Here is a 26,442-nt window from a genome sequence, read left to right on the forward strand (position 1 = left end):
CACTTCCCATCGTTAGGCAGGTGTTCAGCCATCTCCAGGAGATGAAGGCCCCATCACACACAGCAATGGCTTGGGAAGACAAATGGCATCACTCCAAATGTCCCCCACTTCCTCCTTCTTCCCCCACTTTAGACAGTGAGCAGGACATCATGTGGTCTGGAATATCCCTTTGGGAAGTTTAGGTCACCTGTGCTGGCTGTGTCTCCTCCCAAAATCCCACACACCCCCAGCCTCCCTGCCAGCATGGCAGTATGAAAAGCAGAAACTTAAAGGCCTTGGCTCTGTGCAAGCTCTGCTCAGCAACAACACAAACATCTCTATGTTATCAACTCTGTGCTCAGCACAAATCCAAAACACAGCCCCACACCAGTTAGTGAAGAAATCTAACTCTACCCCAGCCAAACCCAGCACACACAAAAAGAAGTAACAGAGAGGAAGCATGGACACTGAATGAAAAACTAATCCACCAGCACTGAAATACTTACTGGGCACTAAAAGTATTTTTCTTCTCTGAGCTTACCAGATACGTCTCTACAGACTCTGTGAGTGAACTGGACTGTGTTATAGTCTGGCAGGAAGAACTGCTATCCAAAGATCAGCACATCCTTCATCAGTGATAGAAGCAGCTCACAGACCTCGAAATGCGCTCAGTGAAGCAAAGCTGGAAACAAGTGCCCAAGTGCTCTCTAAAAAAAAAACCAAAAATAAAACCCCAAAGAAAGTAAATAAAAGCTCCACAGCCCTCTTTAAGTGTAGCAGTATAGTTGTAATTTAGTCTTGATGGAAAAGAAGCTTTTCCATGCCCCTATCCTTTGCTTATCCATCACTTCACTGGTCAAACTTAGCAAACACCATACTACATGAAGGGATCTGGCCAAAAGGGCTTTATTTGGCATGCATGGATGTCTCTAATCTCTCTAAGAGTATTTACCAAGATACATACATGGCATCTTGTGTTCTGAAGCATGTTTTGGCTGCCAGTTCTCTTGTTAGCTTTTTGTGTGTTAGGAAATGCCTTTTGAACATGATTATATCCACATTCTCTTCATTAAAGATGTATCTGTATCACATTACCTCCCCCAACTGCAATTATTTAGCCATTTTCTGCCACCTCATTTTTGACATAGGGGGCCCTGCTGTCCAAATGAAATTTTAATGAAGGTTTGAGGATGTGCTCATGCATTGTAGAGTTCCACTGCAGTCCCACAAAGCGCATGAGTTGAATGCTCACAGTTAGTCGGTAAGTGTTGTGTTATCACATTTTAAAGGGAACAAATGTTGGCATACGGTGAATGCTCTGCCAGCTCCACTTTGCCCAGTACTTTTGTACAGCCCCACATCCATTTCTGTGCAATTTCTTCCTGCTGTCTCATTTGCCTAAGATGACCAGAATCCCACATGTCAAGAGAAAATTATACAACTTGAATTTTTAACCCAGCCTGCTTACTCTGCTAACCCTGTCACCACTGCAGTTGGGTTTTTTCGGAAAGACAAAATTTCAGCATACGTTTTACAATTAATGTTGTTATCTTCAATTATGCAAACATTGCTGTTCTTGTTACTCACCCAGTTGTCATTCAAGGCTTTCTTTTGTCATCAGTGCAATCCAAACTTCAACAAATTAAACTGACCTATGATCACTTTGAATTACAACTTACAGAAGGAACAAAATCTTCAATTTTTGCCTATGCTCCCTGTGCATATCCTAATACTGTGTAATAGTAAGCATTGCCTTCATGGACTTCTCTGTTCTTTGGTCTCAACTTTTCAGTCTCTTCTAGCAAGCCCTGTTTTACTCTGTGTGATCCTTCAAATTCATCAAATGAGCCATCATGCACACAGAAAACTGCCACCCTGTCACACTGACCAAATTAATCTCCAGGGCATAAAGTGTAGGAGGGGTTCTCCTTCTGCAAAACCCCATCACTTGTCATCATGTCACTGAAAATTACACCCCAAGTGGTTTGTTCTGGAGTACTCAACTGAAGCCATATGGCAATTTTAATTCTAGCTTTTATGAATTTTTGAGAACTTGAATAATTTTATATCAAAATCTTTCAGCAACATCAAAAAGTTTTACCATGTCAAAAACATTGTATTGGTTTGCTCTCATAGTAAAGTATAGCTGAGATTTTTGTGATTAAAAAAGTTCCTTAAGACTTGGAATAAAGCAGAAATATGACATGCATCAGCCCCAAAGGGTTGAAGATTGGCAAAGATAGTATTTTAAACAGGAAATCCTTGATGGTCTTAGATGTGATGCATCAATATCACTTGTAACTACCTTTGGTTCAGAAATCTGATTTGATGCTGACAATATATAATTTTTGACTTTTTCATTTAATGATACCTTTGCTAAGGAAAATATTTGACAAAACTATGGAAGTTCCAAGAACAAATATAAAAGGCAGCTCTCCTTGCAAAAGAGTCCAGCTAAACACATTCTGGGCAAGGCACAGACTACCAGCAGCAATGAACTGCCTGTAGCTGTTAGGAGGAAAAATACCTCCTTTTGAAGTTATCTTTTCTATCATTACACTATTTCAGCTTGTCAATATTCACTATGACAGCAGTTCCAGCAATTTTATGTGATACCTTCAGTACAGATAAATACAAGAGATTAACCTACATTCAGTCTGAAAAGAGGAGGAAAAAAATATTTGTTAACCAGAACTGACTTGTGACAGACCTTTTATGCTGTTTTCCAAGAGGATAAGGAAACTTATGAATTTCTATTTCTTGTAGATTATGAGTGCATAAGATCTTTTTTTCACTTTTGGAACTAGAAGCATTATGCAATAATCACATACTTGATACCATGCAATGAAATAAGGAAACTGGGTAAAGCTAAGCAAAATTTTCTATGACTTATTTTAAACAGATTAAGCTGAGACAGTCACATGTAGAATTTGCTTCCTCTAATTTTAGTTTCATTACTTTTCAATAAACAGGGAAGAAAGAAACATGAAAGAATAAACAGTTGTTGCCAGTCTGTCTTTAACATTTCATCTCCAGCTTTGCACAGGAAGTGCAATTTTACCTTAGACATAAAGCATCTTTTTTATACTCTGGAGACACTTTGTGATCCTAGAAAAGTATACTTGTGTATTTCCATGTATTTCAAGTTATTAAATGAAATATCTTCTCTAACGCATTCTTTTTTGACAAAGCTTTAAAATGAATAGAATGATCTTATTAAGTTTTCAAGGTCTCTCTTTAGCTGTGTGCAGCCCACTTTGTTCAATTTTGTAATGTAGCAGTGGACAGGTTGTAGCAAGGAAATACTCTTTTACATTCAACATTTATTTATAGACAAATTGGTAGTTTCTGATATAAATATCACCATTTTCTGTCCTACCTGATAATGCATCATCAAAATCCAAGCCTCTATAACAAACAAACAAAAAATTTCCTAAATTTAGAATTCCTCTATAAACATTAACTATATTTGATCTGGGCAAATTCAAAACTTGATGGTACAAGACAAGCTTCAACAAAAATAACTCAGATTCAGTATCTCTTATTTATAGGAATCAGTAACATCAGTTTCTCTCTGCTACATCCAGTTCTTTGCTGTCATTTGACCAAGTTCTTCAGTCTTGGAACCTGAGCATCTTCAGGCATTTTCACTCCAGTTCCTCTCAAAACTTGAATCCTTACCTTATATTAAAGGGAAACAATTTCTTCTGCAGCTTTCATCACACACTGCTATGAATACACATAGTCATTCTTACAGAGAACAACTTCAAGTCTGGAAAACCCTTTTGTAGGGAAATTCCTACCAAAATGAACTGTCCTTGCTTCTCCCTAAATTGTTCTTGAGCACCGTTGCTTTCCTTATAAACAGGTTTCTTCAGGTGGAGTCCTACATTAAAAATAATGCTTAATCTATGGTTATAGACAAAGATTTGCAATGGCTTCACAGAAGGGCTGACACTGGAAGGGGCTTTTGGAGTTCATCTACCAAGTCTGGCACTTCATTTAGAAGTTTCTCAAGGAAGTCAAGTGAGAATTACTGTTGAGAAGGTTTCCTCTCAGGTCCTGGGATTCCCAAAGAGCAGTGTGGCCAGCACTGACTAAGAAAAAGAAGGTGCTCCATATCTTTCTCTGCTTTCTCCATATCCTGTGTAACCAGATCCCTGCTCTTGTTAATGTACCTACATTGTCCCTGCTCTTCTTTTCATCACCTGTGTACTTACAGAAGCCTTTCTTATTATCCTTGATGTCCCCAACTGGATTTATTTATATTTGGGCTTTAGCTTTCCTAACTTCTCCCCTCCATGGATGTCTGGACAAGGTTTCTGTATTTTTTCCCACAGTACCTATCCTTACTTCCACCCTCTCTCTTCTTCCTTTTTCTGTCTTTGAGTTTGGCCAGAAGCAGCTTGTTTATCCACAGAGGCCTTCTGGCATCTTTGCATGGCTTCTCATTCTTTGAAAGGGAAAGCCCTGAGTTGGGAGGGGGTGGTCCCTGAAAACACATGAGATTTCTTGTATCCCTCCTCCCTCCAGGGCCTTATCCCCAGGTGACTCTCCTAAGAAGATCATTTAAGAGGACAAACTCTCCTCTCCTGAAGTGCAAAGCTATAAACTTGCTTTTTTCACCCTCTTCTGTGCCCTTAGGCTTGATCTCTTGGCTCAACCATTTGTCACTTGACACCAGAAGAAAAAGGCATAAAGCAAGAGCTGAGTGCTCTGTGCAAGTCCAGCTTAAAGAGCCATGGTGGTGAGCAACCACTATTAGCAACCTATCACTCAGAAAAAAATAAAACCAAAGTGGATGTGTTATAATGTATCTGGAAGTGTGACTAATTACATGTAGGTGTAATTCAGCTAGATTAAGCTTTAAAGGAGTTTAAAAGATTTTCCAGTAGCCAAGAGCGCTCCAGGCTCTATTTTTCATCTTCTCCTTTTCAAAACTATACTTTAATCCTCCTCTTTGCATTTTTTTTTTTTTGTTGTTTTGTTTTACAGCTCTGAGAAAGTGCCACAGTCAGCCCTGACTGGTGATAGAAGTAAAGATTGTGCTTCTCCCCTCAGCTCTGCACACCAGAGCTGAAAGCACCACTTAGCTTGGAGTGAATATCTCTTAGGCTTCATGAGAAGGGTGCTGCTTGAGCCTTTTCATAGGATAACACATTACACCTTAAATCCTCTCTGGCTCAACTTGAACACCAGAAAGAACAGAAGAGGCAAATTACAGGCCTGCAGTGACACTTTCATTATTTCAGAGGAACAAATCCTGCCTAAGATGCTCAGAGCAGTGTTACCTCAGGTTTGTCTCCACTTGCTGCTATCTCAACTCCGACTGTTTTTTATTCGGTTCAAAGTATATGACTTTGAGATAGAGTAATCATTTAAAGAAAGAGCTAGTAAAATGTCACACAGTAGATAAAAAGTTGAAGAAAATTAAAAAGCCAAGAAGCCACTCACTAAGTATTTATCATCACCACCACTGGTGCATAATCTATCTACACATCAATGTGGACAAACAAACAGTGCAAGGCTTGAATTATTACCCTTAAAGAACCAGAAAGGAAACCTTAACAAAGCACATGGATGCTGACCTGGATAATAGTAAACACAAAAAAAGGAATTAAATAATTAGGTGATGGATCCCAAAGATCCAGTGACCATATCATTTATGCAAAAGATAAAGCTGTAAGCATGAAATAAATTTACAATTTGTGTTAGGTTGAAAGCTGACACAAGCAACACAAAACCATATGTAAATGTCTAGTATTTGTAGGTACTGTGATAGTTGTGATGATATAACATTATAAACTAATTTAAAAGCTTACAGGTAGAAGTCTTGGGGATTTTGAGTATACAAGTGGGATGGAGAGGGGCAAGAGTGCACCATAAGGCATTCTCTTGGAGAAAATCTCAATAAGCTGAAGTTTTAACCACAATAGGAAAATTAACTGAACATAAGTCTTACCTTGCAGGTTTCTTCCTTCTCAGTATGAACTATTCTTTTCCATTTTAGTAGTAATGGTAAAAAACCAAACCAAAAAACAAACAACAAAACAACAAAAACAAACAAACAAAAAAAGCCTGCCTTTTTTGCTAATTAAACTTTTAAGAAAGATTAAAAATGAAAGATTTAAATATTTCTTATCCTCTTCCCCTCTTTTTTTAGAGATTCTAAAATAATATATTTTTTAGGGTTTTTTTATCTTTGGCTTTAGAAATGGGTTTCTAAATGCTATTTCTTACATACAGTTTTTTCTGTGAATTGCACTGAAGACATTGCATCTGATAGAAATCTTAAAATCACTGGAAGATATTGCAGTTAGGACCTGAACTGAAACTCAGGGAAACACAACCTTGCCATATCCAAATTATAGTTCCTTGCACGGTGCTTTGTCTGAGAGTATCACTGAATAGAGAAGACTTGTAAGTAATTAATTTGGAGTTTATAAGAGGTTAAGGAAACGGTAACCCTTTAATAAAAAGGGTGAACTTTAAATCCTAGTTATGCAGTTTAGTAGATCAAACAGCATCTTATTAAAAAAGAGCATAAAGCTCTCCATAAAATAGTTCATTTCCATAACACACTTTAACAACTGTTAGTTCACATTTTTCCTACATTCTTGAGAAAAATTTTAATATCAGCAGTGCCAAAGGCATTGTTTTTGTTAAGTTTTCCTGGTAATGATAGCATATTTAATTGCAAACCAAAAAGATTAATGACATTTTCTGAAATAATAAATTGAATAAATTTTGGCAATACAGAGGTTTCACAGGGAGCACTGGTCATTCAGTTTTAACCTTTGTATTTATGTAAGCTGGCAATGAAGTTAAAAGAATTTCTAAAGACATATTGACTAGGTTATCTTAAATATTTCATTTTACATTTCTAAACAGCTACAAGTTGAAAATACCTTCATTTCAAATTTCATGATTGAAATTACCAAAGCTTGTTCTAATTTAGAAGTGCTTTTTAAAATGAAAACAACTTCACTAATTTATTTATTTTAAAGTACAGCAACACTGTCTGCCACAACTTTAATGATATCATGCTGCTTTTTCACAGTAGAGGTTTTTGTTGTTCAAAGTGTACTTTCTTCTGAAATGCAGCCCAGAGAAATTATTCTCATAGGGGTTTTATTTCTTCATCTTGAGAAATATAAATTTAGATTCTATTACTAATTGCTTCCTTGTAATCAAGAGGTTGGCATCTGGGAGCTTTATAATCCTCAGGCTACATTTAACAGAAGGATAGTTCTAAGGCAGAAGAGTTGTAAGAGTTGTTGCAAGAGTAAGTTAATATAAAGCATTTTAAAACTCCTCCTGGAGAGGAAATTCTGAGCTGTTATTAGGCTTTTCTCAGTTTTCTTAATTTTAAATATTATGTAATTTGGAACCTAATTTTTTTTTTTTTTTAATTTTTACTGAGAGTGTTCCAAATTAACCACAGGAGTGTTGGCAAATTTTACTGAGTTGAATTTGGAATTATACAAAACTTAAGAGTTCCTCCCTTGAGAAAATTATATTGCATTTTAGGAATATACTATGCCTAGACAAAGCTTTTTGTTAGAAAAGTTCAGGTTTTGGAGGCAATAGTGGAATCAGAGTCAAGAGAAATAACAGAGGCAAAATAAAAAATAGCAGTAACTCTTACTCTGGTTAAGATGATCAGTAAAAACAACAAACATGATCAGAATTAGAAAGGACAAAAGAGAGTTCCAAGTTATTTTTAGAACCCAAATCTACCAGGTGTGGATGTAGATGAAATTGAAACCTTCTCTGGAAGGATCTTACATGTTTTATAAGTCTTACAAGCCTTGTCAAGCTTCTGTTGTTGGCTTCTATTAAGTGTACTAAATATTTAAATTAGCTCAAAGCAAAACAGCATCAGAGTCTGAAAGTAAGCTCTGTTAGTTCAAAGGGCCACAGACTGGCATGTTACCCAAATCAGCATGATAATTCAATTTTTTTAATTGCTTAATTAAATTCTTGTCCTCAAATTTCAATGAGGTACTCATACACTGTCTTCAAAATGTGCAAAATGAAAATGACCTACCTGACACAAACTATTTAGCTGAAGAAAGGACAAATCATAAAACCTACTGTTGGCTCCTGCAGTTGCTAAATTAGATTATTTTGATCTCCAGATCCCTTAGAGTGTCTTCTTCTTTTTAATAAAAGCATAACCACTTGGAAAGGAATAAAACCATAACCTCTATGAATTTCTAACATGAATATGAATGAAGCAGTCTCCTGTTCTCTCCTCCATCTCCCAGTGCAGGGTTGCAGTAGCAAGAATACTAGGCAAGAGACAATCACAGTCTCTTGATATAAAATATTAACCATAACCACTGTACTCATTATTCTATGACATGGAACTGCATCCACAAGTATGCTATATATTGGTCTTGACCATGCTTGGATTCTTATCAGATTTGGCATCCAAAACAACTGTGATAACAAATCAAAATAATTTGTGGCCGAGGTGTTCATTTATTTTTCATTCCCATCGTTTTTAAAACACAAAATATAGCAAATTACAGTCAGTTAGCAGCTAGACAAGTCTCATGAGATGGGAGTTACAAGTAATCTCTTTCTACATCTATTACAATGATTAACAGAATAGGTCAAAGAAAATATCTTAAAAAATCCCAAATATTGATAAAAGCTTTTTACAAACAGCACTGTGCAAAAGGCTAACATGTCTATAAGAATTCGATGATTGCATAAATTTCCCCATTAGATATGTAGAATTCTCAAGAAAGTTGCTTTACTTTCTTAACTTTCCTAAAGAAATCTTCTCCAAAGAGCAATAGATATCTTAAAGTCTTTACACCTAGAGAAATAAGGCTAAGAAAATGAAAAATTATTTTATAAAAATTGCAGTCCTGAAAGTGAACTAGCATTTGCCTAGAAGGAACATCCTAACTAATCAGAGCTGTGTCTTTGCATGAGTATGGCCTTCATACATTCATTAGAGCAATAAAATAGAACATAAATTCAGTTAAGATTTCTTACTTGCATATTTTTAAGAGAAATGCTGATGAAGAGGTTAAAAAAAGGTTTAGTGTGTTTAACTCATAAATAAATTTTAAAAAGCTTAAACAAGCAAACCTGCAATTGTTAAGAGCAAAGTAATACTGATTCTCCTTTTCTGTAGATATGTAAAGTCTAAATGATTCAATTTCTGATACACACCATGACAGCTTTCCTTTAAGGATCAATTTAGTCAGGAGTTGACTGACTATATGAGTGTTGAGTAGTTTTAACTCAGAGTATTCTGTCATATTAAAATCACATGGGTAATGAGGAAAGTGCTTGCCATATAACGTGTTCTCTGAAAATAAAATTGTCTTCAGTGAGATGAAATTAAAACTCTGGGACAGAGCATAGCAGTAGTTGAACTCCAGTTTGCTTTATTAGCCAACTGCTCCTGCTATTTTGAGCACTCTAGATGTCTCTGTGGGAAAAATTATTCCAATTTGGTTTATCTTTTTCTTGGAACTGATAAATGGCACAAAGGAGATTCTCATCTAAGAGAAAAATAAATCACATGTTCCTCTTAGTTGGACCAGGTTATGTAGATTTCATACAATAAGGTCTTTCTAAAATTAAGGGTCATTTTACATTTTAAATAAAAGACATGATGTGGATGAGTGGTGAGTGTGTCTATGTAAGTATCTAGCATTAATCAGCAGGCATATGAAATTGACCTGTGGTTAAATGGCAAACATGCATTGTGATCCAAATAATGCTGAGAGCATAATGAGGAAAGAACTTCCAGCTCATTTGCCAGACTATGATTATATTTATTGCTATTTCTTACACTGTGGTTTCTGGCAGGAGATGGAAAAGTAAGTGATATTTAATTACATCAGTAGTTTCAAACCAATAATGGAAAATAATGCCAGTTTGCTGTTCGTGTCATGTCCACTGTTGAACAAATTTATTCCTCTTCATAAATCAATTTGTTTTTCAGTGTAGGTGGAATCATTACAAAAGGGTCATCTCCCTAGCATTTGAATTTGCTGACTGTCTGGTTCACCATGCATTGCTTATTCTCACTGAGAGCCATTAATCTATAAGCAGAAGCTTACATGAGAAGGGTGACTTTTTATTAAAGCTGAGTGAATAATCTGAAATTTATTACTCAATGCACATTTTGGGCTTTTAGTCCTAACTGATTAACCCAGTACTGCTATAATCAGGGAAGAGGATGAAGGAGGACAGGAAATGGACATATTATGGAATGGACAACATCTGGTCAAGGCCTTCAACTAGGACAAGGTCCCAAAATTCTGCTGTCTTCAACATTTGAAAATTTCCTGCAGGTTTCTCCACTGAACAAGGAAAGCCTTTCTCAGGCTGGAAAGTGTTCACACACAAGTTCATAGGAAAAGTTATTGCTTTTGCTATATTAAGAAAAGCTTGACTCTCCATTATGACTACGGGTTTCATTTTCTAGTTGCTTGTATTGCTGGTAACAACTGTAAAAAAAAATCTTTTTTTTTTTTCCTTTAAAACTTGTTCAATTTTTAACATTAACTGAACCACTGCTTTCTCTCCTTCCCACAATGAAGAACTTAGATGAAAATTGGAACTGCTGCATATTGCAGCAGGATTAATAGTTATTCCATGTTTTTCACTGCTCCCCCTCCCTTATTATCCAGAGGCTAATTATGCTGGCTACCATGCTGCTTTGGGACCCATCAGCAACTGGATGCAAAGCAAATACTGAGTTTCTGATCCCAAATCCAATGGAAAATGATCGGTCTTCTCCCTGGTACCCACTGAATGACTACCAGAAGCTGTCCCTTTCTGAACATCTCTGTGATCTTTGTCCCTGAGGTTTTGTCCCTTGACATCCATCTTTTGTGAAAGAAAACCCCTAAATAATAGCAGCTGAATACAGATCAGCAGCACTGCTAACTGTACAGTCCATACTGGTGCAATACCAAGCACAAAATTATTTACAGCACTTCTAGGAAGGACTCCAGTATTTAATTAATTTAAAGCAGTGCTGGATTGCACTGCTTCCTGCAGTGAATACTGCACATGGTACATAAATGTTAATCACTAATATGGGATGTGGGGCTTTTGAACAAACACGGTCTGACTGCCTGGATATCAAGAAAACAGAGGTCATTTCACTCATTAAAAGACAGGACAATAAAATTTCACCTTTGTTCGTTTTCTGGAATTAAACATTTCTTTTTACTGACTGGCCTTACACAGCTCCTCACCAATCACAGTATTCCTTAGCTTATCCCTCAAATTAAAGCCATCTAACTCATCAATGGGTACTTCAGTTAACACCAAATCTAGCAGCTGTTTTACAAGGGCTGCTGGGTTTTTGTCCAGTAGGTACCACATGAATTCCAGCCCAGTCCATTATAGATATTTCAGTTGTGCAGCATCCCTTAGGTAACTGTAAGAATTAAGGAGGCTGTATAAAAATTTATAAAGCCTATGACATAGAATCTCAGCCTAACAACTAAAAAATCTGTCCTCTGATTTGGGCATCTATCAAATAAAACCACACTGCTAGTCCATGTTCCTGTCCTTTGGGACAGAAATTGTATGTTGACTTGCACATGAGCCAGTTCTAGTAAAGTTGTGTGTTTCCCTCAGAGGCTCTTAATCAGCTCAGATGGTTGCTGTAAGCTCAGGGAGTGTCCTCACATGAGGGTGATTTAAGCACTGTGAAACCTATGAAAACATCTACTCATGCTGTTTTGAAACCAGCCATTCTACCTGGTCCAAAATATTCCAGCTTTTGGCATTTACTAAGACCAATGTGCCTTATTACAAGGTCTGAGAATCAGGAGAAAAGACAGACTTGTGAAACCTATGGGTTAAAGGACTGGCTTGGCCTGCAAGAGATTCAGCTCCAGTTTCTATGAATAATTCAGAGGAATCTGTATCCACCCCACTATTTTGGATCAGTTCAGCATGACTCAGATCTTTACTTCCTACATTCCAGACTAGTGTCCCAATTTTCAATGGACACACAGAAACCTAGGTTTTGATTCAAAACATCATACATCAAGTCTATGTCTACCAACTGTTCTTGTTTTTATTCAAAACAAAAATGTTAGCTCAAAATAAGATTGCCATTAAATGGAATTTGCCTCTCTTAAATTCATATTCCAATGGTTATTGATTTCTTTCAAGTGAAAGAGCATCAGAATATCTACAGTAGGAAAGGATTATAACTTCAATATAAGAAATAAAACTCACTTTGTATTCCTCTTGCATCTTGCTCAGGAATGCAGCAAAATTTCACACTAATCAGCCCAAGCAGTTAACATGCTATATGAAAATTTAAAATGTCTGCTGACTGTAGCAAAAAGAGGAGGAAAAAAACCAAACCCAAAAAAACAAAAAAGCAGCTATAGTAATTACTCAAGATACAAACATTGCACTAAAATGTGAAGGTTATACAAGTTTTCACAAGAATGACAAAAGAGATCACTCTAGCACAAAAAAAATATTTCAAATTAAATTTTTTTGTGAAACTCACTAGAGACCCACAGCAGTTTTTTCCTCTTTGACTCCCTAGCTTTAGTCACTAGACATTATAAATGTGATACAAATACACAAAATGCTAAGAAAAAAAATAATTAAAAAGTGTTAAGGTAAACAAACAAAAACATGCAAAGGGCACAAAAAACATACAAAAAGCCCAGGTGCCAACAGAATTAATCAGAGGCTGTCTGAAAAATTCCATATGGAAAATTTGCAAAATCCTTATGCTAGAAACATTTTTTATTTTGTGTTTAGAGAGAACCTTAATCAAATTATTAATATGTATGCAGACAAATCTCTTCCTTAACCTCACTGAAATACATGTGTTTCTTTGTGTATATTTTCCCCGCCCCAATAAAACAGTGTTAAGAAATTAAAACACAATTTCCCTCTATTGTTTTGTAGTTAGCAAAAGAGAGGGCCATGTTTCTCACTTTGCAGCATTTTCCTTTTCAGAATTAGCTATTACAGTCAACTGTGATTAGGGGACTCCTATTATCAAGTTCTGTGAACTTTGAATTAATAGCATCCCTGTCTGCATTGTGGTAAACACTCCTATCCAGGCTAGGATACTGCTGTGATTGGAGCCAGAAGGGGTGAGAATGGAGCCCAACAAAACCTTGCAGCCACTCCCAAATTACAGGTAAAATTGCACAATATTAACTCCATTCCTATAATTCTCCAGTGCCACTTGCTTAGTCCTATCACCTGACGTTTGTGATAAGTCATCCAAATAAGTCACTATCACTCCTCTTCCCTGAGTTAGTGACTCCAAAGTGATGAAGGCTGATTTATTGGTACTATTAAGGCTGTTTTAAAGTTCAAGCAGGAAGGTGAACAGCTGCAGCAGTAGCAAGAATGTTACAGAAAAATAGAGCAATATTTGTACATGGTCTACGCTATAACCTTTCCCTTTATTAGAGAAAACAGCTACTGCAAAAAGAACCCTGGCAACACACGTTTTAGAAGGCACAGATCAGCAAACCAATTATCAATCCATCAATTGATTAGAACTAGTCTTGGGAGCAGTTTGCTCTTGGAAATGAAGGCATATGCAGATGGCAAGCATGTTCATGACTTGCAGAGCATCTGCACAGAATAGATAATTACAAAGTAGAAGACAAGAATGCGAGAACAAAATTAAAGAAAACTAGAATAGGTAACTGCATACAGAAATTAAATTATTTACTGTTTTACTCGTAGATCAACTGAAATATTAGGTGATGTATATGTAGGCTGCATTTGGTTTACATTTACATTGTAAGAATATTGTGAGGGTAGAAACAGTTGCCTGCCTCCATTCACCAGACAGACTCAGCACTGAAAGCAATTTTGAATTAGAACAGTAAATGAAGAGCCTTGTATTGATGATGTTTTAAATAACCATCAGTTGGGTTTGGCTCTGAATAGAAGATATCTCTTAAATTTACTAGAGAAAAATGGTTTGATTGCTCTACCCTTTTTCTTAAGAAATTCAAAACTTGGACAATACTAAGGGAAAATTTAAGGTATAAAAAGAGATAAAAAAACAGGGTTGCCCATCTCAAACACTGCCAAGGCCACAGAAGGAACCTGCCATAAGATAAGCCACCACAGTGGAACTTGAGATAAGTACAAAAGGGAGGCATTTGTGACAGGAAGGCACAATTCCAGGCCTGGCAGAGCAGAAGTTTGGTTAGTGCATCCTGGTTAACACACCTGGACAAACATTCCCACTGTGGCAAGCAACGGGAAAGGAAAAAAACTGCTCATACTCACCCTGTGGATACCTGGGACCTCTCCTTCTCTCTCTCTTCCCCTCTCTGACCCACCTTTTCCCTATAGTTATTGCATGCTAGAGACAAATAAACACAGCCTACTGGTTTGAATGCTTTACAGCCTGTCCTACATGAATTTGTATTTAAAATGCTTTCTCCTTTAATTTATATTGCTATAATATCCTCTCCTACATATAAGAGAAGTTGAATTTTTTCTAAAATTTACTTTATATATCAGATTAGTTCTAATGATTGTCTGTGGCATAGCTGTATCATCGTGGTATTTAAGTGCTAAAAATAATCCAATTTAGGCAGTTTGGGTTTGGCCACTTAATTAGCTGGGTAGAAGTTAAAAAAACATCTATGAGCAGGGCTCTCCCAGAAGGTGACATTTCCAGACAGATGGTTCATTCCTAAGCAGGCTCAGGATGCTGCCCTCACAGACTGCAAAGGAGATAATCCCATCCTTTGGTTTTGTCCCTGCTCAACTGGGACATTGTTCAAATACTCACAGGTACCAACAAGGCAAACCAGGAGCTGCACTATTTACATCTGCCCCTGCATTTGCAACAGGCTCACTGCATACCAAGACATGGTTTGCTGGTTTTGGGTTGTTTTGAGCAGAGAGAGAAATACAAGACGAGAAAACCTTCAGGAAGACCCTTGAAGATCTCGGCCGCTTTGCTTCAGCATTGAGCAGGGCCACAACAGAAAGGGTTTTTCCATCCCTTTTGCCAAGAACATTTGCATCCATACAAACAGGAGGAAAGGGCAGGCTGTGCAGTTTCCTGCCACAGCTCCCAGGCACTCAGTTCCACCCTGGCTGCCCGCTGCCACCACCACAGCTGGGGCACGTAAATTCTGTATATAAACACAAACATGGCAGAGTGAGTCACAAAGGAGCCACTTTAAAAGCAATAAGGGTATTGTTTTCACCCTTTCCATAGCTTATATAAATCTTCCACAATTAAGTACAATTGCAAGCAAATCACCTTGATTAGAAATTTATGCTTTCCACTGTAGTCTATTCACAAGATTTTAACTACATTCACATAGGAAGTGCAAAGAGTCTATTAAATCCATCAGGAAAATCATACAGGACAAAGGATAAACTGATACACATGCTAGAACTTCATAAACATTGTATTTTTAGAATAATTTCTACACAAAATAATGAAGAGATTTAGGTACGAATCACCATAAAATTCATCATGCATCCTGTATAAATTTACCAAGTAGTTTGTGACATTGTTTGTTACACTAGTGTTTGCAGAAATGCCTAAAATTTATAGAATGTGTCCCTCCTTGATTTAATACCCTAAAAAACTCTTTAAAAGAGCGCATTCTCTAGCTAATTTCATCCTACATTCATATTTTCTTTTGTAATATGACATTGATGTTGTTTTCTGATATATATACACTTTAAAAACCAGCTAATTAAGTCTGCAGCCGTTCCCTAATCATGACTGTAATTGTTTTCTGCTAAATTTACCCTTTCTGCTATAGCAATTTGAAAAGATGTTTAACTCTCTTGGACACAACTGCCTTTTTTATGACTTCCTTACGCCCAGTTCCTAACAAAGATTATTACGCATGCCTGCTTATTTTTGAGTCCTTCATTAGGCAACTAAAGGGCCATTGGGACCCTCATGTTGCTAAAATTAAGCAGAGTTATAGGTCTTTTCAGGATCAGAGCCTGACTATTTAGATGACAATGTGATTTTTTTTTTCTTTTTAACATAGCAGTCATAGATCATACGCACAGCTAAGGCAGAGACAAGGTTAGGCAGATTAATTTATTCAGGGCTGCATTTTGCCAATTCAATTTTAACACAAAATCTGCTGGATTTTGGGAGTTTTTATAGGAATCTGGCAGACTTGATGATGTAGTAGGCAATTTGTTTCTAATAAAGGATTGAAATGCTATTTGATTTTGCACTCTAAGTAAGCTATTTGTACTGTGAAACACTGTAGATTATCAGATAAGGATTGCAGACAAACTTGTACATTTCTCAATATTTCAGTGCAAAGGTTTGTTTGCAGTTTTGTGTCTTATGTTTGACAGCTTATTTTGGAAGCATTTTCTCTTACATCCTTTTAAAGGAGTAGTAAATACTTGAAAATTAATCTTCTAAGTGTTAATATTCAGAAATAGGGCAAATCATTGACAGCATTCCTATAACATTCATTATTTACACGTCTTCCACCCCAGATGTAATCATAAATGACATAATTTTTCCCATGCCTTAATTGATTATACAAAACACTCCATGTCTATGTGCAATACATAATTAATGTAATTTCAACGTATACCTTCAACTCACAGCTCTGCAAAGAGAAATAAACACCATTTGCCTTAATTAAAACCATCCAATCATTAATACTTACTTATTAATGGAAGAAAATGTCACTGGTGGATTGGAAGCACTGCAATACACACCAAGCATGACAATGAAAATGTGCTCACATAATAAAAAACCTAATAAATAAAAGCTTTTCTTCCTGGGGGAAGGACTAAATGAGGGTTTGTACCATTCACCAGGCATGCTTAAGGTAAAAAACCCAAGGTCAAGGTGATTAAAAAATGGAACTGAATGTCAGGAGAGAAATCTTCTCATGATAATTCTGGTTGCAGAGTGCTTCAGAGTTCAAGAACACTTTGGGCTTTATCAGTACAACTCACTCATGCACTAGGCTCAGGTCACCGTTTCTGAACTCACATGAACTTCTGGGAAAACAAAACACTTTGTAAACACAAGTACTTATAGATGTAGCACAGAATATTATACTGATTCAGAAGAAGGGAAAAGAGACTGGGTAGTACTGTAATTCTACAGATTATGTTATTCTGTATGCACAGCCATCAGCAGAATGAATCATGCTTGTTCAAGTGATTTCAATGTTTGAGACTTCACAGAAAGTGGGCAGAATAACTTCCACCAGGTTAACTCAGAAAAGACAAAAATATCTGAAAAGTGACTCTGTAATAAATTAATATATATATAATGTTAAAAGCATTGTTTGGCTCTAAATTAGTTTTCTTAGCTTTTTCACATTGCTAAGATTTACCACCCTAAAAGCTGTTTAAAATGTAGCAGATAATGAGTGCTAACAGTAGACAAAACATTTCCAGAAACCCCGTGCTGAAGACAATACCTTTTCTATCCCTTGGTACTTGGTTTTTTTTTTCCTTCCTCCTCCTCTCACACTTTCCCACATTTCAGCCTGGAAGACACATTTTTGTAGGCAAGAGCAACCCATCAATTCCATTTGTGATCCTACTGGAGAAACTGCCATAACTGTGAACATATATTGGCAAAGCATACAACTCTAATTTAGTGAGAGAAAATATGAGTGCACTTAGTGAACATTACTGCCTCAAACACTTTTTAAACTTTGGCCTCTGTATTGGCTCCTACTAATTTTCTAACTGTGCAGAAGATACAATAAATAAAACTATTCTAGCACCTGTCCACCCAAAGCTCTTGTGCTCATCCCTTGCCCTCTAGACTCTTAATTAACACTTTCCCTCAAGCCAGATTTAGACCTTTTTTTCTTTTAAAACAAGACTGGTCCTCCTCTCTGTGTGAAAATTTTCAGCCTTATAACTAATAAATATATTTTCCGTTTAATCCCATTAAGGTGTCTCAAAGATCAATAGTGTGTGTATATCAGATTGTATCAGATCAATGTATAAGCCATTTCCCAGTAAAATTGTCAGATATATTTCTTTTGCAACACTAGCAAAGTAGTCCTGTGGCAACTCAGTGACTTTTCCAGGAAATGGGCAATACTTATTGCTATACATATATTTGTTAACTAAGCATTTAAAAGTGGATTTACAGATTACCAAGGTATTTCTTTGACACCAGAGCTAAATTAGCAGTACCAAAAGGGCAAAAAACCCCTTACTTTTTCCTTCCAAGTGCTTGCTCCACCTGAGCCACATATCGATCATGTTTGGTTTTGCCTGACTGAATTTTACTGGCTTTTCCCTGGGTTTATCAGGATATTTGAACACTGCAGCAGCAGCTCTGGTTTGATCAGGAGATTGCCATCAGTATTGCCTGTATGTTTGTTTAATCTGAGACAGGAAACAGAATGATATATTACAATATATCCAACCCCATTTCGGGTGGATAATTCTGAAACTGTATACCTAGGAACCAAGTACCCATCAATGAGACTTTGTAAATATTATGAAAATCAGAAGAAACACCCTCAATAACTACAAAGATTACAAGGGTCACTGGGAATATACTATACCCAAGGGCAGAAGTCCACCTGGTAAATTTTAGTTCTTGGATTAAAAAAACCAAACTATTTAGACTAAAAATCAGATGGTTTTCAGTCTTCTTCCTCTTCCTGCCACAACCCCGGGACTACCTAGGACTAAAGTGAAACATTTTAGATTAGTGAAGTTTCTTCCTCCACAGCAAGGATATAAGTTCTTGTGCATGAAACTTGCTGCTGGAACCCAGCTATGGCAGTGATTGCAGACAAGAGCAGACAGCCATCCCACAGTATAATAATTTCTCATTACAGTTTTATGCATACAAGCTAACTACTTTAATTAGGTAAGTACATGGAAATAATGGTGTGCAATTAAATACAATGCCTAATTACAGCTATATAACTAATAACTGTGATTCTGGATAAATATGATGTTTGGCGTAAATACTTAGACAACATGAGAGAAACAAAGTTCAGTCATTCATCTTGCATATGGGTTGAGCCCATAGTCCTGGATTTCATTTTCTGAAGATTTGACTATTAATCATAGCTATTTTACATGTTTTTGCATGTATAGAAGTGTATATATATAGAGGTTTTACTGTTGAAATTCATATTTTAAAGGCTCTTGGCTTCATCTGATCAAGAATCTACTGAAACAGTAATATAACCTTTTCTCCCTTTCTCAGAAAACATACAAAGGTGAACTATTTTGTTCCCCTGTGCAACAATTAGCAAAGCACCACTTCATTTAAAAGTAGGGTATAATCATGGTCCTATTATAAATCATGGTCCTGAAAAAATTTTAGCTCAGCCCTTTGTGGCTAACTATTTCCTTGACCATTTTCAGTTTTGGTGTACTGACTATTCAGTCCCAGAAAATAATTCTTAATTATCACCATTATAAAAAACAGATTTAAAAAGGAATGGTGATTGCACACCATCTGGAAATGTACTCAAGCTGTCAAAAGAATCTGTGGATAGCTCCAGTATACAGTATTCAAATTTCAGCAGGAAATCATACTTGGTCAAGCGGGAAGAATTCATTCAGATTCATGCATTTTTTAAAGTGTATTTGGCATATCAAATAAAGTTCAAAGATACAGTTAAAGAATTTCAGTTTAAGGGATTTTAATAGGATGCATGTTAAATTTATACACTGCATACATTAACAGACAAAAGAAATAAATTAATCAGTCCTGAAAGAGCATTCATAAAATGCCAGAACTGTGACAAGTGCAGTATGGATATAAAAGAATCAGAGAGAAAGGAAAGAAAAGGAACTTTAAAAGAAAACAAAGAACAAAAGAAAAAAAATAAAAGAAAAATGAAAAGCTGCCTTTCTCCTTATTTCCTAAGGTACTGATAATAAAGAAAACTCAGAGTATCACCAACTTCTCTGAGCAATTACAGATCATGAGAGCTCCCCTGCAAACATTCAGCCCCTGCTGGTGCCCGCTGAGGTACCCTGGCCTCAGCGTATCCAGGCAACAGGGTCTGCAGAGACCCTTGGTGGGGACAAAGTTGGCTTTAAGCAGTCTTCCATGTCTAACAACCTGGCACAGCTTTATTAGCTCAGATAAAAACACAATTAAGCACATTTACTTGCTCACTAGTGTACAGCGAGGAATGAGAAAATGAGGTTTGTCCTTGCTGCTGGTATTTGGTGCATGCAAGCTGTAAATAACAGGCAATCACACAGCCAACCATCCTGGAGAGGTGGGAAAATGGAAAAGGGAAAAAAATTCTAGTTGAGAGCATCATTAGAAGAGCACACTGTGTACAGAAGCCTTTTAGTAACAAAAGATGCAAATGTACGAGAAGCCATGAAATCAAGCTATAAGGAGGAGGACAATGATTTGTGCAGAAGGTGCTGTGGGCTACAGGGCAGGGAAGCCAAAATGAGGTGACCAAGACCTGTCTGGGCTCCTGAAACTTGAGCATCAGTAGGATTACACCACTGTGAGACAAAGCAACCACCAACAATTATGCTGGTCCATCCTGTTGGATGCAGTAGTGGCTAGAGAAGCAGATTTCTAAGTCATTACCCATTAAGTCTCCTTATTTCAATAAAATTGAGGTTTTAAGGAAAGAAAACAGTGATGAAAGATCATAAAATATCACCAGCTTATTCACAACAGTTATATCTCTATCTCTCTTTATGTTGTGACACCTAAGTGCTCACCTGAGTTTATTCAGCACCCTAAAGAAACCCAGACATGGATTTGTTTGGTTTAGCAGTACTTCATCAAGTTGGATGAAAGTTGAAACCAGTTACAGCAAAATATATATTCTAAATCTTTATTTTTAGGAAACAAGTACCAATCAATGAGATTTTACAAATTTTATGAGAAACAGAAGAAACAACATCAATAACTACAAAGATTACAAGGGTCACTGGAAATATGCTGTACTTTTTATTTTTTTTCCAATAATTTATTGATGTAACTAAAAGAAACATGAAATGCCTGAACAGAACCGTGTCACTTCTCAGAAGTGCGAGATTTACTAGTAATAATTTAAATACTTTGTCATTTACTTATTAAAAAATTTTCCAAAATAACAAGTCTGCCCAGCATGGAAATAATAAAAATGTTGATTCTATATAATGTGTAGCAAACTCAATTTCAGATAAATTCAACAAATAGAAATGTTATAATGGTCTACTCTGAATAAAATACGTGTCATAAAATAATGCAAGCCTATTAGCTTTGTAAACATTGCTTCTCAGGTGAAACAAGCTGGCTTTTTCCATGGCAGTGCTTTCTAAATCAAAGTGTTTGTAACAGAACTTGTAAAACTGAAATTTTAAAACTGAGTGTTTATGTGCTGGTGATAAATATACACTGCTTAAATAAACGCCTGAAAATACTCTGCCAAAAGCTACCATAACCACAACCCTATCTCTAAATTCATGTCAACATCTCTACAGCATTGCTGGAATCAGGGAGAGCATGATGGAAAACTCTCCTTCTCTGCCCTTCTTGTACTTTGCACCAGGCAGCTGCTAAAAAAAGCATCAGGAAAAAGATAAAGCATTGCCAGCAGGTCAAGGGAGCTGATCCTGCCCCTCTGCTCAGCCCCAGTGAGCCTCGAGTGCTGTGTCCAGTTCTGGGCTTCTCAGCACAAGAGAGACAGGGAGCTCCTGAGGCAGATCCAATTTTGGGCTCCAAAGGTGATGAAGGGACCAGGGAATCTCTCTTAGAAGGAAAGGCTGAGGGAGCAGGGGCTGCTCAGCCTCGAGAAGAGATGACTGAGAGGGGATGTCATCAATGTCTGTCTGTGTCTGAAGGGAGATGTCAGGAGGCTGGAACAAGGCTCTGCTCAGTGGCGCCAAGCAATAGGACAAGACTGGAAACAGATGCCCAAGAATTCCACCTGAACATAAGGAAGAACTTTAGCAGTGCACTGGAACAGGTTTCCCAGAGAGGGTGAGGAATCTTCCTTCCTGGAAATGTTCAAGAGCTGTCTGGACACAATGCAGTGCCATGTGGTCTGGGATGGTCCTGCCTGAGGAGGGAGGTGGGACCTGATGACCCATTGTGATCCCTTACAACCTCGCCCTTCCAGTGATTCTGTAACAATATGTGCCTGTGTTGTGCCCATATGGTAAGACAGTCATTATGAATTTAATTTCTCCTTAGATCATTATTATTTCATACGGAGGAAGCAAATTTTTCTCAGGGGCATGTTTTTGTGTAGTAGGTACTTTGAAAACCAGCACAAAGATTTTCCCTGCATCAGTACCACACTCATTGCAGACACTCAGACTCTGTTAAAGGCTTTTCAAATTCACTCTAAGTCACAAAGGCACTACACAACCCTTTACAGCTGGGCAGTGATGTTCTTCCAACAGCCTTTGCCTTTAGAGGTTCCACAAGTAGACATAAGCAAGAATTAGTTTCACAGCCAAATTCAACAGAAGCAAAATTTCTTACAGGGAAAGAGGGAGGAAGTTTTAGTCTCACCAGTTCTCCTTGCTATTGCTGTAAAATGGGAAGCTGTGAGTTTCTAGAACACAGAAGGAAATAACAAGAGAGGCAGAGTCCACAGTGAAAAGAAAGGACTGTAGAGGCTAAAGTGGCCCATGAGAAAAAAAAAAAGAGCTGTAAAATGAGGAGCTAGAAGTCTTTGTAGAGAACCCTCCCCTGATGACCAGCAAACACCTCTGAGGCCACATAGCAAATAAATTCTGACAGCTGATGCCCACAGTCATAAATTCTTGTGTACTATATCAGGCAGCGCGCATTGTGCAGTGCATCTGAAGAAATTCATCTTACTGGTTACCTGAATAGGGAAGTGGTGCAACCACACCTGAAAAGGAAATGTTTGGCACCTCAATCTACAACATAAAAGATGGCTTACTTGAGCCATAGGCTCTCTGTGCTTCAATTCACTTCTGTAAGACAAAAGGCAAAGAAGTCACTTAACCTTGCACGCTACTGTTTAGCTAATTTCATAAACCATTGTGAATCCTTGATCATGATGATAAACACCAAAGAAACCCCATGAGGGAAATTAATAATTCTGTATAAAGTGCAGCAATTCGATGGTGTGTAAAAAAATACAGCACCACTACTTAATGAGGAGCATAATGAAGAATCATTTAGTAGTTCCCCATTTAGTAAATGCTCTCTCCCCTGAGCAGTGGTGAGTGCTAAGGTTTCATAGAGAGGTTTACAGTAAATTATTATGTAATTAATGGTCACAGCAATGAATAACAAAAATGACACCGCAAGAGAAATGAATGGTGACTTTAATTATGGCTTCTATCTAACTTTAATGTTTGACTTCAAAACCTGAAGGTTCTTGTTCTAGGACTTTACATGTAAATACTAAATCAATTATTTGAAATATTTGGCCTAGCACTAAGAACAAGACCAAAGAGCATACACATATTTTGGATTAATGTACATATTTGTAGCACACTTGTACCGTATTCAGGTTTACACAGCAGAGAGAGAAAATTACCAAGAACTTGGTTGAGCTTAGGAAGAAAAATTATGCTTTAAGAATTGTACTTACCATCATACACTTTTCAGTCAGTAAGTGACTTTTAAGTGGTTTTGTTCTTTTTTTCTTTAGAGAAAAGTTTAAGATGGCATAACCATGTATTGAATAAAAATATTTAATAGCTGTATTTTTTTCCTTAGATATCCCCACTGAGCACAGAAATCAAGTTTGTGTAAAGAGCATACACCAGCCCTTCTTCTGTAATTTATGGACTCTCAATATGTTTCAGTTGGATAGGAAAGCCCAGTGGTGAAAACAGACCAGGGGCATGGGTTAATACCACATAAGAGTGCAGGCAGACTGTGAGAAAAATATTACCTTTGAGGTATGTGAAAGCAGAGACTTGGGTGAGTACCTACTGCTTTTGTGTGCCATAAAATACACAATATTTGGGGTTTTTTAAGAATCAAAATATTTTTGTTTGATTTGGTTTAGTTGTTTTTTTCCCCTCTGCAATAAAACTCCCTGTGCATGTGTTGATCAGAAAAGTAGATGGCCCATCAATTGTGCTGACAGGGTTACTACTTTTTACACTTCTTCCCATTAGCTTTTTTCAGAGTCCTGTGGGAACACACATATAAAACGTGGTGTTACCAAATGTTTTCAGTGAAAAACTTCAGAATAGTCTACTTTAGAATATCTTATATACAGAAATTATTTATCAAGATCACAGCACTTTATGACTGAAATCTCTTTGATAATGAGTTATGTACATTAATATAAAATTCACTCTTTTACATTAATTCCCACTTTTCTTATTGTCCTTTGGTTTGGAAAAAAAAGGACAAAGAACATAACTTAAAAACTAAATTGCATTTCATTATTTTTCTTACTTAAATTGAATATTGCCAATTTTCTTCTCATTGTTGTATTTGATAGTCCAATATATAGAACATTTTCATACAATTTAGGGGGGTTGGGTTTTTTTTGGGGGTGGGGATATTTTTGATTGGTGCAATTCCTCTCTAAATCCAAATTTTTGAGCTCACTACACAAATTATAATGAATATCCCTGAAGAACATCTGAAGAAGCAATAAGCAGTCTTACCTCTATCCAACTATTTTTTTTAATAAAAAAACTGCCTCCATGTGCACACAACCAAAACGTGTCTTGTTTGGGAATCAGCTTTCTTAACTCCTCTTTTCTTTCTCTTATATAACATACAACAGTCTAGGTTGACCGTGACCTCAAAAAGTCATCTGGTCCAACTTCATGGGAAAAAGAATGTAAATGGTATCATCTGCTCATCTGCAGCTTGGAAACCTCCAGCCATGAGGACTCACCCATGTCCCTGAAGTGGTTGTTCCAGGGGATGAGTTCTTACTGCACAAATTTTGTTTCTTGCGTTGAGAAAAAAAAACCTCTACTTGGTGAAACTTGTACACATCGCTCCTTGTTTTCTCCATGAAGACTCCATCAGCTTTGTATCTGCCTTTTAAGTACCATGAAGAGGTACTCCCAAGTCTCCTCTCCAGGAGCAGCAAACCTAACACCTTCCTCATTGTGCAGGTTACCTCATTTCTTTGTTCATGCATTTTAAAATTTAAATAGCTGTTTTGTTTCAAGTCATTTGATTTTAGACATTCATCTGCAAACTTGCACACTATATATATCCCTGCTACCTGAGCTGCTGTTAGACAGATCTATAACTACACTCAGGATTTATGGAGGGAATAAGACAATGAAATACCAGTAAATTACCAAATGCAAGTGTCCATTGAAATGAAACCGAATAACCTGACAAAATGTAGAATATTTCCTTGTTGAAAAAGACTTTTTCATCAAGCAACAGTCTCAAATGCAAACTCTTCAGATGACAGTTGTCACTCCAGAATCATCTATCAAAAACATCCATCTTTGACCCAAGAGAAGACTGTCTTCATCAAGCAGATAAATCCATCCTATTTCACTTGCTTTGTTTTTGGGTTTTTTTGCCCATTAAATAATACATTTGGTCTAAAATGGATCATTTTCCCCTAAAGATATGAGGATTATTAATCAGATGGTAGTAGATCATGAGAATTTTTTTTTTTGAGCAATTTTACATTTTATAGATCTAGAACTATATGAAGAGGAAATACATCAACGTGGTGAACTAGAATCAGATATATGTATTGAATCATAACACATTCACACCCAAATTTGTATGCTTATTCAGTGACAGTTACAGACATTGGCACAAACTGACCTGATGTTAGCAACAGAAAGCTTTGGAAAAATGAAGTCCAAGACCACTACGAAGTGTAGAGAGAAAGCAAGGTCTTCCTTCTCCAGACATCTGCTGGTAGAGGAACCGTGAAGAAGACAACTAACGGAGATGGCGGATCATCAACTCTGCAGGAAAAAGCAACTTGTTATGGCATGTCCACCAACCTTAATGCCACACATAAATGGTAGCTTTTCGACACAACAGACTGATTTTATTTCTAGATATTCATGTGGTGTTCTAGGTTATTATTTTTGAGACTATCCAAAGGTTTGGAGAAATGAACATTACTTTCAGACAGCCAAGGGTATGATCATTCAAGGACTTTGCAGTCTGTGAAGTGGGTGTTATGGCCAGCCCTCATTTGTTCTTCTGAGCCCTCCAAGGGCAGCAAAATTGCCAGGACTGTTTCTTGTAATTACTGATTAACTTATGAAGTTCTTCCATTATAGTTACCAGCCTAACACATAAATACTATAAATCACCTTCATGATCCAATGTTCCTCAGTTCTTCTATTTTCCTCTCCCCAAGGAAAAGGTCTCTGATGCAAAGGAGTTTCGTCTACCTTGCCTCCACCATGTCCTTTTACTCCCATGAAACAAGAGCTAATTTTCCTCCATGAATTATTACCTTCAGTACATACCTGTCACTATGGAGGCACTTGATTAATGCTTAACAACTTAAGCTGCTCCAGTTTGGATGAATTTTCCAGGTCCAAATTTGGCATAGA

General features: G+C 36.9%; 1 long non-coding RNA gene across 1 annotated transcript; it reads right to left on the reverse strand.

The window, feature by feature from the left end:
• LOC143693492 (uncharacterized) lies at positions 1-25,828 on the reverse strand. Its single transcript, XR_013181196.1, has 3 exons — positions 25,694-25,828; positions 521-686; positions 1-69 (listed from the first exon to the last, which is right to left on the reverse strand). It is a non-coding gene; the product is annotated as an uncharacterized LOC143693492 (long non-coding RNA).
• Between the last annotated feature and the right edge of the window lie 614 nt (positions 25,829-26,442).

The sequence above is a fragment of the Agelaius phoeniceus genome, chromosome 2, assembly GCF_051311805.1.
Source record: "Agelaius phoeniceus isolate bAgePho1 chromosome 2, bAgePho1.hap1, whole genome shotgun sequence".
In the NCBI taxonomy this organism is placed as follows: Eukaryota; Metazoa; Chordata; class Aves; order Passeriformes; family Icteridae; genus Agelaius; species Agelaius phoeniceus.